Raw genomic sequence first — 21,496 nt, 5'->3', positions numbered from 1 at the left:
AGGGAACGGGTGACACTCAACTGGGAAGCACCAGCCAGGCAGGATCTTGCCCACCGCCCGCTGGGCCCCTTGCACCCTTAGGCAGCCAGCAGCAAAGAAATGTCTGCTAACGCCAACTGCCAACCGGTCTGGCGGGTTTGTGTGGACCTGGCCGGGTTTCTCTCAAGGGATAGGATGTCCTGCTGGGAGCAGGCTTTGTGCCTGTCCTTTCTGTCCTTACCCTTTCAGGCGTCCAGGCTGCTCCCCTCCCGGCCTTGCTTTCCTCTCTGCCCCACCTCCCTCCTCTCAGGCAGAGCCTTGACCCTGCCCTTCCTGGGGTCCAGGACAGGACAGGGCCCCACAGGAACGAGGTAGGGTGTCCCTGCCCCACCACATGAGGCCCTGGAGGTACTGAGACCCTGGAAAGCAGGATACCCAGTGGCTGGGGTGGCAGGCCCCAGGCAGTTGCTGGCCATGGCCATGATGACCAGGCTCCCACCTTCTCCTCAGCTGATGCTTCGGGGATAAGGAACTGGAGCCCCAAAGAGGCCACAGAGCAAGGCCCAGGAGCAGAGCCCTCACTCATAGGGCTTTTCCAAGCCAGGACTCCTCCTGGCCCCCCTGGCCAGGCTCCCCTCTCAGGGAGCAGGAAATGGGGGTGGGGGATCCCGGGTGTTCCTCCCACCCTCTGCTGGGAGGGGCTGGGCCCCCTCGCTCTGTAGGTGTCAGCGGAACTGTCACCCAGCGGCGGGCGCTGGTGCCGGGATTTCCCTCGCTGACTCACCCCGGCCTGGCTGTGCCTCAGCCCAGGCAGGAGTTGTTTGTGAAGGTGTCTGCATAGTGACAGCGACCCACATGGAGGGAGTCCCGGGAACCGAGGAGCTGGGAGCAGGGACAGATCCCCCCACAGAGCCCTGGGGCCTCCCTCCTGCCCCAGTGCCCCCCAACCCTGCTGCCTACCCCCCACATCTCCATCCAGCACAGCACCCCCACTTCCCAACACAGGAGTAGCTGCAAGGCCTCCAAGGTCTTGCGAACAGGCCTGGCTGCTCCCTGCCTGCTCCCTGCCTCCCTAAAAGATTCCCCCAAGGGTGATGAAATGCCTTCCCTGCAGAGGACAGAGAAGCCATTGATTCCCTTGGTCCCCAGGCATTTCATAGACAGGGCAGCCGGGTGGGGGACTGTTAGAGGCAGGAAGTGGGGCCAGCACAGTGACCCTGCCAGGGGCCAAGGACCCCTGGAGAAAGGGTGAAACTGTAGGCTCCCCTCTAGAATTCACACAAGCCTGTGTGCAATTTCCGGGCCCACAGATGCCCTGGAGCACATCTTCAGGCCCTCCCAGCCGCCAGCTGCCTGTGCCACCCTTGGGGAGAGCGGCAGTGGGGTGGAGGTGTCGCAATTACCGTGTGTGGGGGACTGGGGGAGGACCGAGCAGACAGAACTGTGGAGAGCAGGCCTGTGGGGGCGGTAGCAGCAGGGCCGTGTGGGGCGAGCTGGGTTGGAAGGGGGATGGGATGCACAGTTCTGGGTGATTGCCCCAGAAATCCTGCCTTCTGTTTGCTGAAGGGACGGAGAATCACCCCCTGACGTCTCCAGACTGCAATAGCAGGGGCTGGCAGCCCCCAACCCCGGGGGCCAAACTGCCAAGGCTGAAGTTCACAGGGGACATTCGGGACCTTGGTATAGTTCAGTCTAGGCAGGCAGACTTCTCAGCCCCCTACGCACCCTCCTGGTCTGGTGAGAGATACAACAGTTTCTGCTGACTGCGTGCCACGTGGCAGCTCCAGTGTCTCTAATGAACAGGCTGCCTAGCCCCCTACAAGCATGTCCAGCCTTGTTGGCCACGTTAATCCCCCTGTGAGCAGGCTCAGGGCAAGGAAGTCCCTGGAAGGCATGTGGCCTGTGGGTCCTGCCTCCTGAGCCGTGGGGCTGGGGGCACAGCCAAGAGGGCAGGGCTCTCCCTGCGCAGCTTCCGGCTCAGCCCACTGCTGCGATCAGGGGCATGGAGGCTGACTGGCAGCGACCTGAGCAGGCAGCGTGAACGGGCAGGGCACAAGGGAGGCCTGACCCGAAGTGTGATGGGCCGTCAAGGCAGAGCCAGCACCCCTGAGCCCTCCAAGGGCGGCTCTCCTTAAAGATCAGAAGGCAGCCCTGCATGGGAGCCTGCTGAGGCCCCAGAAGCTGGGCTGCAGGCCGTATTTTGCTACCAACCTCGTTGTGGCCTGGGGCATTCTTAGCCCTCACTTTCCTCCCTGAAATGGGTGTGTGTGACTCAGTGGCGCTGAAAGTCCCTTCCCATCCGGTTGTTCTGTTTTTCACTAAGCCCCCAGCTTAGAGAATAACGGAGGGCCCCAGGACCTTCTCCTGATGGGCCTAAGTGGCCAGGAGACCCTGCACTGAGGAGCGGGGTGTCGGTCTCCTCTTGGACTCTCTGTGTCTCCTCCCTCCTCCCTGGGGTGGTGGGGTGAAGTGAGATGATGGCTGCAAGCTCCTAGCACAGGCCTTCTGGCAGGTAGTTGGGTTTTCACTGAACAGTAGTTGGTGTTGTTACCCTTATTATCATTACGTTTGAGTTGTTATTATTATTGTGGAGTTGGCTCCCCAGAGCCTGCGGGGGTGCTCCCTGGAAGAGGTGATGTGGCCCATGTCCTGGGCTGGCATCCGGGCCCCCAGTCTGCCCGAGAAGTGGGAGGTCAGATGGGGGCAGCTAGAGGGTCCAGGCGGCTGGGAGGGGGCCTGTCACCTCTCGGGCTTGGCAGAGCTGCCGGCTCCCATCTGCAGAGGGGCGGCCCGCCCTCCGTGAGTTGGCTGGGAGACCTTGGAGCCGAGGAGTGCGTGTTCTCCAAACATCTTGTTCATGGCAGATGGCAGCCACAACTCCCTTTCTCCCTGCAGTTCCGGTTGCACTTCCCTTCCCTGGGCTCACCCTCCTGTTAACTTTGGTTTCTGCTTTTGGAGATGGGGAGGCAGCCTACAGCCCCCAAAGCCGCCTCTGACTGTGGTGAAGCTCAGTGCTCAGAGCGTGGACAGTGTCCAAGGGAGAAGATACCACCAGCCCCCATCTGCTTTGTAAGGGAAGCTGTCTAAGTCTCTTTGGCCAATCAGGCCAACAGCGATCTCAGAGGAACCAGGGCCTAGGCCTGGTTTAACATTTTTGGAGCAGCTGCTAGGCACCGGGGTGGCACTGTCTGGGTGCCAAGGACACAGGCAGAAGGTTCAGTCCTGCCCTCTAGGAGCTCCTAGTCTAGTGGGGAACCAGGGCACCTGGCTGGGGTGGATGGAAGGGCGCTGCTCAGGTCGGCAGGTTTCACAGAGGAGGTGGTGTTCAGGCTAAGTCCTGGCAGGCTGAGGAATTCCCAGGAGAACAGGACTAGAAAAGACAACTTGTGCAGTGAGAACAGGCTATGCAAAGGCACAGGGGCAGGAAAAGCTCTGACTCTGCAGAGCGCTCAACCATGGCAAGTAGTAGAGCAGATAAAGGCCAGGCTGCCTCATCGGCATGTGCTCTGCAACCCCAGGGTGTGGTCTGCGAGGAGGAGTAAACAGTACCCCTCTGGCCACTTGTGGGGTGGGGCCAGCCTGGAACAGAAGCCCTGTGTAGGGGCCAGGGGGCCCTAGGCAGCTGGAGGGGATTCTGGAATCTGGCTTATGGCTGCCCTGGGCTTGGGGCCAGCAGGAAGGAGCATCCCCTGCTGGTGGAGCCACAGGTCAGAAGTCTCCACAGGGGGCCTAGGCCAGGGGAACACCGACGAATATACTGCTGAAGGTTGTGGTGCCTGAACTTCCACGGTGCTGTCCCTTATTCTGTGACAGCCTCGGCTCCACCCCACATCTACATGGCACTGGATAGAGCATCCATGAATCTAGACCCTCGTCTACGCTAAACTCTGTGTTAAGTGCTCCCACTCGGGCCTCCTCCCATTTAACCTTTACAAGAGCCACACGTGGCCATCACTCCAAGGTCCTGAGACTTGTTCAGAGTAACCCAGCCAAGCAGAAGCTCCAGGCCCAAGGCAGCCTGACCCTCCCAGCACACCGCCTGCTAGGTTATGTACCTTGTCCCCTGGAGAAGGCTCGGTGTGTGGGGTAGGGTGGGGGTGGCCTACAGTGTTTACTTTTCCCAGCCCTGCGTTTGCTGTGCCGCCAGCACCTGGCTGACTGTTTGCCCAAGGATTTGCCCTCCAGGAAGATGGGTGAGGCCGGGCAAGGGTGGCAAGCAAGTGGTCCACTGCTTCTGGGCTTCCAGCTTTTGTGTAACTGAGAAGGGCCACATTGCCCATAAGTGCCACGCTCTGCAGTGCCTGGCCTCGCCCACGCAGAGCATGTGACTTTACAGAGCTGGCCCTGGCATGCCTGGCATGCCAGGGCTGCAGTGGCAGCAGCAGCTGGATGGTCAGCAGGGAGCAGGAGAGGTCCCCAGAGCCCTGGCATCAGGGTGCTGGCCCCAGGGTGTGGAGGCGAAGGGCAGCATCAATGGGACTTTGTGTGGCCAGGGGCAGAGGAGCACGTGGCCCAAGCCAGGAGTATCCTGCCAGACACATCTGCCCCTTTCTTTCCTGGGGTTGCCATGCCTGCCTGCAGCTCCCGCCCTCCCTCCCAGCAAGGAGAGAGCCTGCCTTGATTCAGCCAGTCTCTGCCCTGCTCTCACCTCCTTTCAGATGAATCAGCCCCAGGAACTTGATGATTTCTTCCCCGGCCCTGGGCCCGCCCCTCTGCCTGCCCTCCTGAGAGTGGCCTTCCAGCATCCTCTTCCTGGTCTGCCTGAGCTCACCCCTGCATGGGCAGTCATTGACCAGGGAATGTGCTGGCGGCTTCTTGAGGCCACAGGCCTGGTCCTTGGTTCCAAAGGGAATAGATTAGGTAAACAGAGGCTGGGTGGGTCTGGTGTCTCTCTGAAGCTGAGACCCCAGGGAGAGGCCTGCATTAGCTGGGCAGGGAGTCCATGCCTCCCTCCCTGCAGTCCTGCCTGTGGCCAGCCTCGCGCCACCCCAGGGTGTCCACTTGCTTTGGGCTGTGGCCTTTAGCAAGCCCACTGCTCTGGCCTGTGGTCCTCCCAGCACTTGGTCCTATCAGACAAGCTGTGAGGACAAGCAGGCCGTCACCAAGAGACTGTGCTGCACCCTCCACTGGCAGAGCTCTGTCCACAGAGGGCAGCCAGCCCTTTGGGAGCTGGCCATGTGCTGGGGCTGGGGAGGCAGCCTGGTCCCTCCACCACTGCCTCTTAGCTGGGGAGCAGGACTGACGTGGAAGGGGGAGTGCTAGTCTCCTGAGTCCAGTGGGCACCAGGCCCTGAACAGCCCTCTCTCCTGCTGCTGGTCAGGGATGGGTGCCCGCCTGGAGACAGACACAGAGTCTGCAAGCTCAGGCGGCATTGCAAACAACCCCATCCTCAGGTCTTTTGTCCACAACTCTGCTCCCCCAGGAGAATGACGAGCCATGAAGCACGTCGAGCCCGCAAGGCCCAGTGCCGAGCGCTCGACCATCACCCCCATGGTAACGCCATAAGGCCGGTACCCTCGCAGTCCCCATTTGCAGGTCGTACTTTAACCAGTGTCACTCAGATCTCATTTCTCCCCATTTGACAGGAATCAGGGCTCCAAGAGGTTGTGACTTGCCCACACTTATTAGCGGCCGAGCCCAGTACCAAGTCTGGATTCTGTGACACTGAGCCCCATGCATCTCCTACTCTGCCCCTGACCCAAACCGAAGTACGCATAAATGAGCACATTGATACCTAATTCATCCCACGTTGGGTCTGACTCTTTCTCTGAGGAGCTCTGAGCACCTCCCAGACGTGCTCTCGTGTCCTCCCAAGGCCCAGAAGAGCTGAGAGGAGGCTGGGTGCAGAGGGTGGGGAAAGGGCCATCCAGAGTGGACCATAGCCCTCGAAACCAGCCCTCCCACCTTCCCTCCGCCCTCTGCCTCTGGTGGGGAGATGCTGGGGCCGGGGGTGTGTCTCCGGGTGGGCCTGCCCACTGCCTCCGGTCTCCCAGCTGTGCAGGTGTGAGCCAGGAGGAGGACGCTGGGAGAATCCTGACGAGGCCCCACGGGGGCGGGGATGTCAAAGCCCAGGGCTGTGTCTTCAAGGGAAGTAATCATATTGTGAAGCTTTTTATAGTGCTTTCCTTCTAAGAAGCCTCCGCTATGTCTTGTGTGTTCTCCTCACATTCCCAGGAAGTTGGCAGAGAGCAGATCAGGGTCACAGGGAGGAGGCGGGACAAGGATCTGAGGGTAGGCCCTTTACCAAGTCGTTTGTGTTCCCCCAGCAGCCAGGGGGCAGCCACTGTTCCCGTGTCCATTGTCTGGAGAGGGATGAGGCTTTGCAGCTCCGAGGTCACAGGCAAGTCACTGACGGCTTAGGTTTTGTCCTTGGTTTTGACTGACTTAAAACCCTGGGTGTAGAATGGTCATTCCTGGTCCATCTCCCTCCCAGGGTGGCCATGATGTAGTGTTATCGGTATTTCTGCATCTTCCATGGGATTGTGTTCCCCATCCGGGGGCTGAAGCCCCTTGGCAGCTGAGTGTTCAGGAGGAGTAAAAATACAAGTCCTGGGGAAACGGAAGACATCCAGTCCAGCCCCGTACATTTGGGTGAGACACTAGGCTCTAAGAGGGAAGTCATTCCCCTGGTGCTCCCTTTCCTTCTTGTTAACAGCGGCCCCGGGATCCTGGTTAGCCCCTCAGGATGTTGCTGGGAGGGGACTCGAGTACCCACTGCATCCTGAGAGCATGGCCTGCGGTGCCCTCCCTGTGGATGTGCATCCTGCCTCCAGGCACAGGCTTTGTGGAGGTGGACACCACAAGCCTCCCTCCCACGGATGCCCAGGGGAGCAGGCTCGTCAGTGCTGTAGAGCCTCCCAGGCAGAAGGACCTCTGGGATAACTGGCCATGGTCCTGGCCCTGCTGCTCGCCGGGTCACCCAAGGCAAATCACCAACACCCCCTCCCACCAGTTTATGCATCAGTGAAAGTTGCCACTTTTCTCCCCTGCCTCACCCACAGCGTGGTCGTCGGGCACCAGTGGAGCCTGCCTGTGGTTGCTGCTGCAGGAGAGCAGTCTGGGCCCGAGCTGGGATCCCGAGCACGCAGCCAGTGTGGTGCGGAAAGAGTCGGGGCTGGGAGTCAGGAGCCTGGGTTCTGGGCTTGTCTCTGCACCGGCTGCCACAGGCTGTGCTCACACATGGCTCCTGCCACTGCCAGGCCCTTTGCTGGGTGCTGGGGACATAGCAGGGAAGAAGACAGGCGAGGGCCCTGCCGGAGAGCCACTCCCTGAGGGGGTAGGAGGGGACAGAGAGTAAATAAGTTAACAGATGAATAAACTAGAGAGGGTTAGGTGGTGGAAAGCGATGAGATGAAAATAAAATAATAATGTGATGGAGAGGCTCTGGGGCTTCCTGGGATTGGACAGGAGTCCCAGAGGAGGGATGGAGCTAGGATCTGAATGATGGAGGTGGGGGGCCATGCAGAGATGGGGAGCAAGGATCGTGTCCAGGCAAGAGCTTGGGCTTTGAGCCAGGACACACTCGGGTATTTGAGGGACAGAGACATGGCCGAGTGCCTGGGGATAGTGAGCAAGGGTGGTGAGGGCGGGCCAGCTGGCCGGCAGAAAAAGAAGTACATTTTCTAAGTATAATGAGCTCTGTGGAGTGACTGGAAATGGCGGGTGGGTGGGTGACCAGCCGACAGAGACCGCCTCTCTCTGAGCCTCCATCTCTCCTTCTGTGTGGGGTTTGCATCAGGTCTGAGCTCTCGTCCATCCAGGTTAAGGCCCCCTCTGCATGGCTGTATTTGTGGCCAGAGCTGGTGACAGGAAAAGTAAGGAGTTCAGCATTCAGGGGGCAATGCCTCCAACCTCAGGCTCATCGTGGGGAACCCTCAGCTGTGGAGCAAAGCCCAAGGACTGCCCTTGAATGGGTGCCTGCTGCACACCTGGGCCGAGCTGAAACTTTGGGGTGTGCGTTGCTGTTCGAGTGGGACAGGCTGCCCCAGGCCTCCATTCTCTCGGTGTTCCTCCAGGATTGTAGGAACCAGGGCGTAGTCCATCCTTCCCCGCCTGCAGGAAGACTCCCCGCCTGCAGGCAGACACTGAGCAGGAAGTGCTCCAGAGCCTGCTGGCCCCGGAGCCAAGATCACTGGGTGTCTTGGGGCTCCAGGGGCAGATGCAGTGCCCTTCCCTCTGCCTGTCTGGTTACACGGCCATCAGGCTGGGTCATCCTCCAATGCCAGCGCCCCATCCTATCTGTCACCGTTGTCTGCTGCACCTCAATCTGGCCCCCACTCCTTTCTACCCTTGTGCCCGCCTTGGCCCAGAGTTTCCCAGGATAAAGCTCAGACTCCTGGGCCTGGCTCACCGACCCCACCAGCCCCTCCTCCTCGGCCCTCACCTCTGCTCCTGTCTGGCTAGTCTGGTCTTTTCTCTGTCCTCTGTGGTGCTCACACAGGCCTCTTCCAAGTTCTTCCCCTCGCTGCCCTCTTTTTGTGGCCTTGTTACTCCAGCTTATTTTTCAGACCTCAGTTCTTAAGGCAGCTGCCCCTCACCTCCCTGCTCAGGCTCTGACAGGACCCCTCTTCGGAGCACACGTTGGAGAAATTTATGCCGTCATATGTGAAGATTGGTTTGAAGCCTCTTTTTCCTTCTGGCCTGTGGGTTCCTTGAGGGCTGGCCCGACCTGAGTTTTATTTATTGCTGGGGCCCTCTGGCACACAGTAGGTACTCTGATTATGTGTTGGACAGGTGGAGAATGGCTGCATGTGTGAATTTAATTTCTACTTGGTTTCACCTGTGTTCACACCCCAGGCCCCACCCCTGGAGCTGTTCCCAGCCTTCTCTCCCCTCACGCCCTGGTGCCGCCCTAAGCCAGAGTCTGGAACCAAACCCTGGCCCCGTGTGAGGGATGGTGTCCTCACAACTGCCAGGCCCGGGGCCACCTCGTGCCCTGGGCCCCTAGGTCAGCCAGACCTGGGGTTTGGGGCCTGGGCCTGCCTGGGGTCTCTCGAGGACTGAAGGGCTGACTCAGACACGTGCCACCGACTGGAAGAAAGGAGTATGCTCGGCCAGCTTGGAGGTCAGGTGGAATTGCCAAGGAACCGTGGACTGAGGAGGGGGGCTTTGGAGCCCTTGCGTCTAAGCTTGAGGCTCGAGGCTGTGGTGGGTGGTCCTGGGCCGCACACCGTGTCTCCTCTGCAGGCCGGCCAGACCTTTGCTCTCCAAGGACTTGACGTCCTCAGTGCTGCCGCCAAGATGGTAGAGAGGACGGTGGTGGGACACCCAGGGTTTGGCAGCCTCAACTGTCTCCCTCAGTGTCAGGGTCTTCCCAGCCCTGGCCAGGGCCCTGCTCATGGTGGGGGTGGGCTCTCAGGCCACAAGGACATTCTGGTCAGGCAGGCTGCATCTGACACTGGCAGGGAGGGGCACCCAGGAGGCCCCAGAGCCCACAATTCTAGGTCACCTCCTGCAACATCCAGAGGCAGGAGAGGTATTTATAGCAGCCAGTGGCCACCAAGGGTGGGGCAGTCAGCAGGAGCTATGACGCAGGCTGCCCCCCTCAGGTCCCCTGCTCTTGCCGACTCCCTCACCGCCACCCCCCACTCCAGAGCCTTCCTGGACAAGCAGTGAAGGGCTGGGCCTGCTGAGGGAGCAGGCATTGACACTCTCCTTCCCAAGCCCCAGAGGAGATAAGGTGCCACTTTCTGCCTGGCAGAAGCCTCGGCCTCACCCGGTCTGGCCAGGACCCTGCCTGTCTCCTGGGCCCCAGGTGGGCATCCCATTAGCACTCAGTGCCCGGCACTGCTAGTCTCTCTCGATGGCGCTGTCAGCTCCTGTTGAAAGGTTCATCCCCTGGAGTCAGACACAGCTTTGCCGACCTCCCCAGGGCTGGCAGGGTCCATGGAAGGCCTGCCTCATCCCTCCTGGTAGCAGGCAGTTAATGAAGCCGCAGGCACCTGCCCCAGGTCGACTGGGAGGAGGTCCTGCCAAATGTCCATTACCTCCCTTCTGTGACCTTTTAAGTGGTCATGGAGTACCACTCAGGGCTGGAAGGTCAGGCAGCAGTCTAGCCCACAGTCACCAGGGAGCTGCCACACCCCGGGAGCTGGCCAGGAAGCAGAGGCCACAGAAGTGTTGGTGTGTTGAGGCTGGGGCCCTGGCCCTGAGGATGAGTCCTCTGGGAGGGAAAGTGATACCAAAGTCCGGAGTCCAAGGTCGGGCCCTGCCCTCTCCGAGCCTTTACCTACCCAGATCCAAAGCCAGCCCTTTGGTCCCGTCTGGGCATGAAGAGTGAGAAGGCTGATGTTTACGAGGTGCCTGGTGAGGTTGCCCCCACTGTGGAGGCCAGTGCTCCCCATTTCTAGTCTGTGTTGCCCTGAGCCTCTGGGCCCATCCCCCAGACCTGAAGCAAAGCCTGGGGAGTCCAGGGTTTCCTTCCTAGGAGCCTCAGTGTAACAGAGAAGGCGAGGCAAAGCACCAAGAGCCTGCAGGAAGGTGGGCCGAGACGGATCAGTCATGGGCCGACCAACCAGGACTGGGGCTCAAGGCCAACTGGGACGGGCCCGAGCTCCGCCAGGGAGAGGGCCATTCCTTTGATGAGCAGGAGACGGGCTTGCCCACTGACAGCGACGGAGGTGGGCGGTTGGTCGAGAGCTTTATAGCTAATGGTTGGGAGTTTTAATCTTACATAAAGAGCATTTAGGAGCCATAATGCACTTTTGAGGAGGGGGTTGATTTAATTAAAACTAAGCAGGTGTGTGTGTAGCTAATGCCACCAAGCAACCCGTCTGTGCTGGACCCGGCGCTCAGCACTTCACAACTTTGAACTCACTTTGTCTTCACAGCAGCCCCACGAGGGAGGCGCTGTCATCACCATCCCCGTTTCACTGAGGAGGAGGAAGTGGTGGTTGATTTGTCCCGGGCGGTGGCTCCTGCGCTTGACTTTGAAGATCATGGCTCAGTGCACGTCTGCGTGGACAGAGGCACTAGGACAAAAGCTGGGTGTAGCCCTGCTCTCATCCAGTGGCAGGGGGCCTTCGGAGCCCCCACCCCCACCCGGAGGCCTGTGGGCACGTGCTTGGTCCAGCTTGTCGTGCCCAGGGCGGTTTCTAGGGAGTGAGGGGGACTGTAGAAGTCTCCGAGCACCTGGTCAGTGTTTTTTGTGGCTTAGTCCAGGCAGACACATAGGATGGTCCAGTTAGCTTGGGCTCCTGGATGGACCTCCCCGGCTCTCAGCCATCCTGCACTGAAACAGCAAGTAGAACTAAAAGTCAGGGCCAGAAAGGACCTGAGAGTTCCTTCTGTCCAGGACCTCTCAAACATTTTTAAGCACTGAGATTGTTTAGTTCAAATACAATGTTACAAGGAGCCCCAATGTGTAAAACAGCTTAAAGTACTCTGACCAGCATAGCCTGCAAGCCCCAGCCTGCTGTGACCACCTCCCCTCAGCTGGAGGTGCCTGAGGGTTTCCAGAAACCCACTTGGGAGAGCACTGCCATCCACTCACTGGGCACGGGAGAGGAGGGCCACCGAGGGCCGGGGTCTGGACCACAGCCTGGGCGCCGTGGGGAGTAGCACCTCCTGCTGCCAGCAGTGCTCTGAGGGGCAAGGGATGCTGGCCCTCCGGCCGCACAGGAACTCTGCAGACCTCCTCCCCTGGGAAAGAGCTCATGTTATGAAGTCACTCGATCCCTTCCTGCTTCTGCGATGCCCAGGGAATGGTTGAAGCGAAACTCAATAGCCCGAGTGAGGGCCTGTGCCCTAGATGGCCGTGCTGCCCAGGGAGGTGGCCCCTCCGCCCATCCTCCGTGGCCCATGCAGCCTCCTGGAGTCTGGGGAGCCTCTCCCCCTGAGCAGGCCTGAGGAGGTGCGATAGAACCGTGGTGGCACAGGGTATGCTGGGCGCGGGGGTTCCCAGAGGGGAGGTGTCAGGCTAGGTGTGCCCACTTAGCATCCTCATTAGCAGCCTCACTAGGGGGCCCCGAATGAAGTGGAAGGTGCTAATTCCTCTCAGAGGTGTTGCCAGCACCCGGGACAGGGAGTCTCTTCTCGGAAGCTCTGGGAAGCCCAGCTAAAACATTGCAGGTGAGCTGCGCGGGGCGGGAGCAGTAGTGGGGGAGGCTCCCGGTAAATGGCTTGTGGGAGAGCAGAGGCCCTGGGGGAGATAAGGGGTGGGGGGCCTGGGAGGACTGCCAGTAGGTTGCTGGACTGGGCAAATGGACATGAGTGGTGGGCCTCTGCCCCTCGGGACATCCAGAGTTTGAGCTGGGAAGGGGCCTACAGTGGGACTCCCCGAAACTTAAGACATAGGCAGACGGGGGCATTCCGCAGGAGCACAGATGTGTCCTTGAGCCAGAGCTCCTCATTCCCAGCTGATCCATGGGATCATGAGTCCGTCTCAGTGGTTCGTTGTGGGTTAAGGAGGCAGGGCCAGTGAAGCCTCAGCCTGGGCAAGTGGGGCTCCTAGGAGATGCTGCCATTCCTGCTGGAAAAGGTAGGTCAGGGTATTAGGTAGGTCGACAAGGGTGACGGCAGGCGTGGGTCAGCCCAGTGGCCAGGGGTAGGGAGCAGGGTCTTTCTGTATGGGAGGCTTGAATTAGCTCACAGGGAGATCTGGGCCCTGCCACGCCTCGAGGGTAGGGACTCAGGCAGTGAGGAGTCTAAGCACCCTCAGGAGAGATGCTGGATAGATAATAATGACAGCCACTGTTACTTTCCATGAGCCGAGGGCTTTATATGTGTTGTCCCATTTACTTCTCACGACTCCCTGTGAAGCGGGTACCTCCATTATCCTCTTTTGCAGATGAGGAGACTGACACTCAGAAAAGTGAAGGTCACAGACAGCTAGAAGTGACAGATCTGAGATTCAGATTCGGGGCTGTCCTCCAGGGCTGGAGGGAAGGGGTAAAGATATTACAGAGCACAAAGGGGGGATGTGAGAAGACCACAGGGCCTGAATAGAAACAGCCCTGGGATGGGTGCCTGCATCCATCCACAGACAGACAGGAGGAAAGGGCCAGGGCCTGGGAGACCCGGGCACCAGGCAGTGCCCATCAGGCAGCCAGCAGAGCCCGCCTCTCTGGGCTGCTCCGGGGCACCTCTGCCCCAGGCACCAGAATGAGTGTGGGACAAGGGCCCATCCTTAGTTTCAGAAAAATAAACAGCCTCCAAGGAAGAATTCAGAAATAAAACTTGACCTGACCAGAGGGGAACTTCTTCCGCTATTGGAAGCAGGTCCGTTCCAGCCCAGTGAGCCCTGGCGTCAACCCCCTGGAGGAGAGGACCAGGGAGGGCAGTAGGGTGGGAGGAGGGCCTGGCCTGACTGCTCGTGAGGGTCCTGCCACTTCCTGGGCCCTCCCACCTCGTCTCCCAGCAGCCAGCCGCCCTCCCAAAACAACTAGCAGGAAACGAAAGGCCTCAATTGATTCCCAGGGAGTTGGGCTGGTGTCAGTGACAGGGCCCGTGGCAGATGGCAAGTTTTGCTTGTTGTAGACGAGTGGAAAATAATTAGCTTGAGAACGAGAAGCTGGAGCCTCTGTGATAAATGGAGCCCTGACAAGGGCTCGTTGGGAGGGGCTGAGAGCACAGACTGGAGCCTCGCGGCCTGGCTCTGTCGCTCACTAGCTGAGTGACTTAGGGAAAGTTACTTTACTTCTCCGGGCCTGTTTCCTCATCCGTAAAATGATAACATTTACCTCATAGGGTTGTTAAAAGAATGACGTTAAAGTGGGTAACATCTGAGAATTGCTCTTTACTATATGTAATAAATGCTATGTAAGAATTTTTTAAAAAATAACAGGTGATAGAATAATTGTTGGAGCTGTTTCTGCGTCCAGCCCAGCATGGCATCCAGCAGTTGGAGCCATTCCTTTTCATCCTCTTCCTCAAACTCTCTGCCTGGCCCTGAGATTGCTCTTCCATGGGGAGGGGCTCTGGCCATCAAGCCTGTCGATGTGGAGAGAACACAGCAGAAAGTTGTGGCTTCAGAGCCAGACTTGGCATCTCACTCATTGGGTTGTTTAACCTCAGAGCCTCAGTTTCCCCATCTGTGACATGAGACCAGCTGTACCCACCTTCAGGCTTGTAGTGAGGGGCGTAGGAGGCACCTCCCCTGGTCCTTCAAAGTGGCCCTGGCTGGGAGGGCGGGGAAGGTGCTTGTGAGTCTGAGACCCTGGGGGCGGAGGGGAGTGGCCGTGGCGTCCCCCTCCTGCCCCCGGCCACATCAGGCACACTGTTTCAGTCCCTGGGCCTGGGTGCATGAGGAACCCAGCCTCAGCCCTGGGCAGATTCAGCTCTGCCTTCTGCTCCTGCACAGCTGACATGTGAAAAGCAACAGCTTTCAGGCCCCTAGCTTGGGTTGTGCACACCCGGGCACAGGCTGGCAGTGCACGTGGCCCCCAACCCACGCGCGTGCTCTCTCTGTCGCCTCCCTCGCCGCCCTTCCCCTTCCTGTGGTCCTGAAGACCAGCCTCTGTGTGGGGCCACAGGCCAGGGAAGGAGAAGGGACTTGCCCGGTGGAAGGAACATGTGGGTCTTTGTGTCTGTGTGCGTGGGAATGAGGACCCGGACTGACGGGCAGAGATTTTTTCTTTTCAAGTAACTCAAGGAGGCTGCTTTGAAATCCCAGCCCTGCCCTGTCCTTGTCGTGGGATCTTCGGGCATTGTGCCTCTCTGACCTTGGTCTCTTCATCTGTAAAGCTGGGGTAATGCCCCTATGACCTAATGAGGCTTCTAGCTCTGGGCCCACAGCCCCCTCACTTTCAGGCAGCCCGTGGTACTCCCCTGGGCTCAGTCTTCCTCATCTGCAGAGTGGGGTCGATATCCGCAGTCTCCCCGTGGTGGCGTGGCCACAAGCCTGGAGCCAGAGGAAGACCCACAGAGCTCTTTGTGATCCCTAACGCCATGGCTCTTCATTCCATAGGGGGCATCAGAAGCCTGCTCCTGGGTTCAAAGACAGGCATTTAGCTGAATCCTGCTCCTCAGAAGCAGTGGTTAAGACACAGGCCCTGGAACTAGGCTGTGTGACCTGGGGCAATTCACTTCACCTCATCTGTAAAATATAGTAATAGCAGTGCCTGCCTCACAGAGTTATTATAAGGATTAAGTGAGTTATGTTTGCAAAGGGCTCAGATGAGGCCCAGGATGTGGTAGGTAACTGACAGGTGCTAGAGGACTTAAGGTGGGCTGAGCTGGGACCGCCCTGCAGCCTCTTGAAGTGATTCTGGTTACTATGTGTTGATCCCCTCCCTCTGTGGGTGCTCCCTCATATAAGCCTCACCAGCCAGCAGGGAGGCTAACTAGCTCTGTAGCCACACAGCTGAGAAGTGGAGGGGCCAGGATTTGACCACCCCTGGAGCCAGTGCTCTGGGCATGACTTAAGAGGGCGGGCGCTGTCTGCCAGCCCACTTAGGCCAGAAGGGAGCCCGTTCGTGAGCCCACCCCAGCTGAGACGGAGTGTCTGGGGCCAGCACTCGCCCTGCAGGCTGCCTGGGGCCCAGCCTCACTGCAGTCAGGCCCCCAAGTCAGATACCCACCTCAGGAAGACAAGCTCCAGTGCCCAACACAGAAACACTTGGAACCAGACAGACCCCAAGGGCCTAGCTAGCAGCAGTTTCCTCTCACTGTGTTTGGAACACATTCTAATTTCAAAACCCTTTCACGCAGGGAATCCCACTCATTATAGGAAAGGGAGTCCTGGGCCCTCTCCTCAGGACCCCAAAGACCACAGCACCTTGGGGAACTAAAAGAGTCCTTACAGACTGCCTGATTTCCCTTTTTACTTTGGCCACCAGGAAGCATGGAGTGTACTGATAGTTTTACATGTAGCTCCTGTGGGGGCCGTTGTGTCTTGCACATGTGCAACCATTTCCCCAATCTTCTATTTTAATGTACTTAGTTTTTGTTCTGAAGATTTTACATTTATATTCCACCTTTTCATTGTTTGTGGTTCCCGTATAGGCACATGCAGCTGTTGCTGATACAAGTAAATATTAACAAATACAAAAATACTAGCCTCCCCTTAGTCCAGGTTCCTCATTCTTCAGGAGAGGCAACCAAGGCCTGAAGGGGTGGTGAATTTCTGGCCTGGGGATGCTGCCCTGGGTCTGGGACTGGCAGCTTGAGGATGTGGCTGGACCTGGCCTGGTCACCAGCCTCAACAGGCAGGGCTAAACGGGGTCCAGGGAAGGTGGGCCTGGGGCTGAGGTCTCCTCTCCTTTGCCAGCCCGGCTGCGGAGCAGTGGGGCCCCCACCCACTGGGAGGTGGAGAGGTAGCCACAGATGACTCTGCCTGAAACCGTTCAGGTGATTGATGCCTTCTTGTGGATTGGTTGCCAGTGAGGGAGGTCATGTGGATTTTGCCATCTTCCAAGGGGGTTATGCATCAAGAGTGTGAAAGAGAAGATCTCAGCCCAGGCTCCCCGGGGATACACTCTGCTAATGGGACTGTCTCTTGGGGAGTTCAAGAAGGGCATGTTGTGAGGTGGGAGAAGGGATGCGCTGGCTTGGGAACTCTGGGACAGTGTGTCTAGCACCTGCTGGGATGGACAGATAGGGAAAGCTGGAGTCTCTGGGGCCTTTCTGAACCTCAGTTTTCTTACCCATAAAAGGGGGCTCCAGGACTGTTTGCATGGCCCCTTCTAACCCTGACATTCCTGCATTAAGTGTGGGCTTTGGATAGCACTGGACTCCTGCCTGCTCAGCCTCCTGCTCCTTGGAAGCTGCGGGGCAGAGTCTCTGAGCCCCAGCCTCCTCATTCTTCAATAGAAATCATAGTGGAAGAGCTACATTCACCGAGTACCTACTCTGTGATAGGTGTGGGCTTAAGTGTGTGACTCATTTAACCCTGTGACAATTCTGAGCTAGGTACTGTTCTTAAGCCCATTTTAGAAATAAGGAACTGAGCGGCACAGAGAGGTTAAATAACTTGTCCAAGGTCACACAGCCAGTAAGTGCAGGGCTAGGACCTAGACACAGCCTGATTTTTAGAGCATGTGGATTGAGGGTGACGCTGTCACCCTGCATCGTTGCTGTGAGGCTGGCAGGTGGACTTGGAACAAGGGAGGTGCTCGCCAATGTCAGATGTATCCCTGTGGCCTGGGTCTGGTTGTCATCCCTTCCTCCAGGCTCAACTTCCAGCCCATCCTTGGGCCTGGATGCACAAGGCCACCCCTGCCAGGTGGGACACCTCATGAACTGACCTAGAGGCTGGAGGTGACACTGGATGGGCCTCCTATATCACGTCATCCTTTCCCTGTGATTCAGCCTGATTCTGGTGCCCTGGCCCCACTGCCAGCAAGCAGGGTGACCTCCTGTCTCCCACTAGCCCTGAGCTGGAACTCTCTGTGACCTCCCTTCCCTGAAAGCTCTCAGCACTGACCTGCTGGGACCTACTGCCAAGGGCACTTCTCCCTGAAGCCTGCTCCCAGGGCCAAGCCCAAGGGGACCTTAGGATCAGGGGGAGAAGGCCCAGCCCTGGCTCTTTAAATAGCAGCCCCCCAAGGCCCATGGCAGGGGAAGGTTACCCTGTCAGGGCTTTGATCTGCCCAGGCCAGCCCTTTCTGATTAGCTGGAGCCAATCATGCAATCAGCAACACCTGCCCAAACCCCAGCGCCCATCCCAGATCACCCTGCCATGAAGTCCGCAGAAGCCCCGTTGATATGATGGCCCCCACGAGGAGAGGCCTGGGGTCCGCCGGGACCTATGCAGATCTCTGTGACATCATCCCAGTCAGCTCTTGCTGCAGCCTTCTGAGGGAGTGGTGTTGTCCCCATTTTGCAGCTGAGGAAAAAGCCCTAGAGTACTTAAGATAGCCAGAGAAGCTGGTCCTCTGAGAGCGGCCAGGGAGCGTGGGGGCGGGGTGGGGAACATTTCCCCAAGAGGGAAGGATTTGAGCTAGGAGAGGAAGGAACCATGTCTCCAGTCTTATGACAGCTGCTTCAGGGGGATGGAGTGGTGGTTTGTGGGGACCGGGGCTGCTGTGGGGGCGGGGGGGGGGGCCCTATGCTTACACTCCAGGGCAAGAGAGTGGGTGTGAAGATCAGCAGCACTGCAAGACCCCGGCCCTCCAGGACTCTCGGCTGAGCTGGGGCAGGGATGGGCAGCAAAGAATCAGTAAGTTTACACTAATACAATGTGCCCAAGGCTGCCCTGGGGGAGGCATCCAGGGGGCCCATAAGGGAAAAGCCAGTTCTGCATGAGAAGGGTAGGGGGTGCTGTCAAGGAGGGTTTCAAATAGGTGATGACTTTTGGTTGGCCTCGAAAGATGAGTGGCAGAGGAACTGTGGTAGACAGAGCACAGATTCCAGTGAGGTGTTTTAGGGAGCAGCAGTTTGGTAGGGTCGGGAGGAGGATGGGGCAGTGTGAGAAGGGGCTGGAGTACTTCTCTAGCCAGAAGAAGGCCCTGAGCCTGTCTGTGCCCGGGATCCCCAGGGGATGGGGAGGGTCTTCCTGCTCCCAGACTCAGAGAGGGCAAGGCACTTGCCCAAGGTTGCACAGCCCGCCTACCAGTTACTGAGGCCCTTAGCTACTGCCTGAGAGGTCTGGACTTTACCCTGCAGACCACGGGAGCCATGAAAGGTTTTTAAAGTAGGAATCAGCATGTGCATTTTAGAAAACAATTTTGCATTTTTGGGAAGTGGAACTCTGAGAATGGTTAATGCTTAACTCAAGGGCCTGAATCACCATCAAGGATACTGGGCTTTGTGGATAGAGGAAGAAAGGGGCCCTGTAGTACCACTCAAGTCACCCCATCCATGTTGGGGGGTGTCCTGGCACCCCAGTCACACCTGCCTGGGCTGGCGGCCCAGCCAGGGCATAGGGAGCGCCCAGCAGTGCCCCTGTTCTCCCCTACTGAAGAGGGATGCCACACCTCCCCTGGGAGTGCCACTGATCTGGGTAGGGAAGCTATGTGCGCCCCCACTGAGGTTGTTGGAGGGCACAGACCCTGTGCCCTGGGGGAGGAGAGCCAGAGGAGGTGCTTTGTGGCAGCCCCAGACCAGGAAATAGCCTCTGCCCTCCCCCATCCTGAGACATTTCCTCCAGATGAAATCACATCCCCAGCACGGGAACAGGCCCCCATTGTGAAGGGCTGGGGTCTCGAGAGAAAGGGCGTCTTTCAGGCCCTTAAAAATAGCAGCCCTGAGATTTATGAATCTACATGGAATAGAGTGGCCCACTCCCCCAGCAGCAGCACAGGCCCTGTCACCCCCATCCCACACCGTGACCTGGTAGTGACCAGCTGGAGAGTCCTCCAGCCCAGACCAGGGAGGGGCAGCTGATCTGCCGGGTTCATATGCTCTCCCTCTGCTTAGCCCACCAGAGCTAAGACTGTCACTGGCTTTGTCCAGGCCTGTAACGGAGCACCTGGTGGGGTCAGCCCAAGGGATTACCCTGCCACATGATCGAGGTGGGACTGACACTGACCATGGCTGTTGGCTGGTCACTCCCTGAGCTGGGGGGCAGAGGCTGCCACTGGCCGTTTCACTCTGGTGTCTTGACAGACCTTCAGCCACCTCTGCAGGGCCAGGTGCCAGGTTCCCCCTACTTCTCCCACCTGAGAGCAGGGAGGGTGGGGCCGTGTGCACACGTGGTGCTTTGTGTGATATTGTGAGGTGGATGGTACGTGTGAACTGTGAGAGTTTTAGCCATTCTAGACTCCAAGAGGTGAAGGGCAGAGGGAGAGGAGGTGGTTGGGAAGGGCTGTCTGTGGAGCATCCCTGAGAACAAGCTCTTCTGGGCTCCTCTGGGACGGCCCTCCCCTTCCTCTGCCGGGGTCTGGCCTGATTAGAGTGGGATGCGGAGCTACAGCACCTTCTGGGACCTTGCAGTCATTTCATTTGTGTGAGGGGCCCCCAAGCCCAACCCAGCATTTTGAGGCAACCTCCGTGGGCCACCTGGAGATGGGGAGGGGCTGTAGGAGCTGGCGGCTGACATACCAGCTGTTGGCAGCTCTGTCCTTCCGCAGCCCTGCTGCCACCCACGGAGCCCCAGCCCCTCCCTTCCCCTCCGTCCTTTCAAACATAGCCAGTGCCGTCAGCCACTTGTCACAGACATACAGCTGGATCCCTAGCCCCCTGTAGTCCCAGACCCCCACCCCCGGACACCCCACCATGCAGCTCTGCGCGCTCCATCCTTCTCCCGCTTCCCAGAATCCGTGCTCCGACTCCTCCTTGGAAAGAGTGGGATGATGTCACTTCCTGAGGGTGGGGGGAAGAGTAGGCACGACCCCAGCAGGCTAGCCCGCCAGCCCGCCCGCCAGGCCGCCACCTCGCTGGGAGCAGCCTGGCAGCGGCTGGATGAAGTGGCTGCACCAGGGAAAGGGCGACAGAGACGGGCTGGACTGGACGTGCCGGCTGGCCACCAGACCCCAAACCCCCTCGCCCACCCTGAGGGCCATCCCACCGGTCGGGGGAGACTTGGCCACTTCCCAAGTGATGCCGGTCTCCGCAGACACTCTTTTTCCCTGGAGCCGTCACCGGGGAGAGGAGGACTTGCTGTCTACCCTTGGACCAGGTGCCATGTAAGCCTCTGCCAGCCTGGGGGCAGCTGCCCACCAGTGCCCAGCCTCCTGCAGCAGGGGTTCCTCTACACAGTTCAGCTCAGAGCTACTCTAGAGCCCCTCATGGGTGTCTACCCCCGGCCAACACCACTGCCGTTGTTCCTGGGACTCTAGGGTGTGGGGACCGGGGGATTCCTGGGCCCTCCTCCCTGAGCTTGCCTGTGGCTAATTTGAATTCAGCTACTTCAGAGAGTTGGGATCGGGGCAGTGAAGGCTGCATGGCTCAGGGTGGGTGTGGGAGGGATGGTTGCCGAGAGGATGGGATACCCCCAGGGCTTGCCTGCTGCCCTTCCGGCAGAGGGGCTGAGCACCCCAGCCATGCTCTTGAACTTGTGTCTCAGCTATGTCCTTCCTTACCAAGAGGCATTGCTGTGGTTGGGAATTCTGTCTGATGGGTGCAAAATCAAGTCATAGAGTGACTTGATTTCCAGCATTCCAGCAAAGCAAGCAGTGGAAGACCTCATGCAACATATATTTACTGAGTACCTACTATGTGCTGGGAACTCCCATCCCCCATATTTTCCAGCCCCAGGCACGCCCTTATCCCCACCCTCCCCAAGGCCTTCAGCCTTACACCTGCCCTGCTGGCCTCACAGCAGGGGATGACTCAGGCTTGGTCTGGGAAGCCCCCACCTCACCCCAAGGACTGCATGCACTGGGCAGGGGCTCCCCTGATCCCATGGAGGGCGAGGCAAGGATGAACCCAGGTCTTTAATGATGCTGAGAAGTTCCTGTTGGGGTAGCCCCTGGCAGAGCTGATCCCAAGGGGCATGTGCCAGTATGGGGGACAGGAGAGTCCTCGGGTAGGGCTGAAGCCAGTGTCTGGCTGCTACAGTTTTTGATGTTGGCTCTGGGGGTGGATCCCGTGGGAGGTGGGTCTGCCCAGAAAGGGTCAGGAAGCCCCTGGGCTGTAGGGCCTGGGGGAGACGCCTGTGCCGCTGGGCACACCCAGCAAGGCATGTGGCGACCCTGGG

The 21,496-nt window shown here is 58.8% G+C and overlaps 1 protein-coding gene across 5 annotated transcripts in view; it reads left to right on the top strand.

The window, feature by feature from the left end:
- The window catches only part of DAGLA (diacylglycerol lipase alpha), a 60,823-nt gene that overhangs the window by 13,938 nt on the left and 25,389 nt on the right, over nucleotides 1-21,496 (top strand). Inside the window, exon 1 of one of the 5 annotated variants that reach the window (XM_074371917.1) lies at nucleotides 17,980-20,483. The exons of the other annotated variants lie outside the window; for them this stretch is intronic. The gene's annotated coding sequence lies outside the window, so the exon portion shown is untranslated. Of the gene's footprint in view, nucleotides 1-17,979; nucleotides 20,484-21,496 lie in introns of those variants that run through there. 5 annotated transcript variants of the gene reach the window in all.

This window comes from Camelus bactrianus, chromosome 10 (genome assembly GCF_048773025.1).
Source record: "Camelus bactrianus isolate YW-2024 breed Bactrian camel chromosome 10, ASM4877302v1, whole genome shotgun sequence".
In the NCBI taxonomy this organism is placed as follows: Eukaryota; Metazoa; Chordata; class Mammalia; order Artiodactyla; family Camelidae; genus Camelus; species Camelus bactrianus.
The sequence above is the reverse complement of the archived record's forward strand: the minus strand, read 5'-3'. Positions and strand labels throughout refer to the sequence as shown.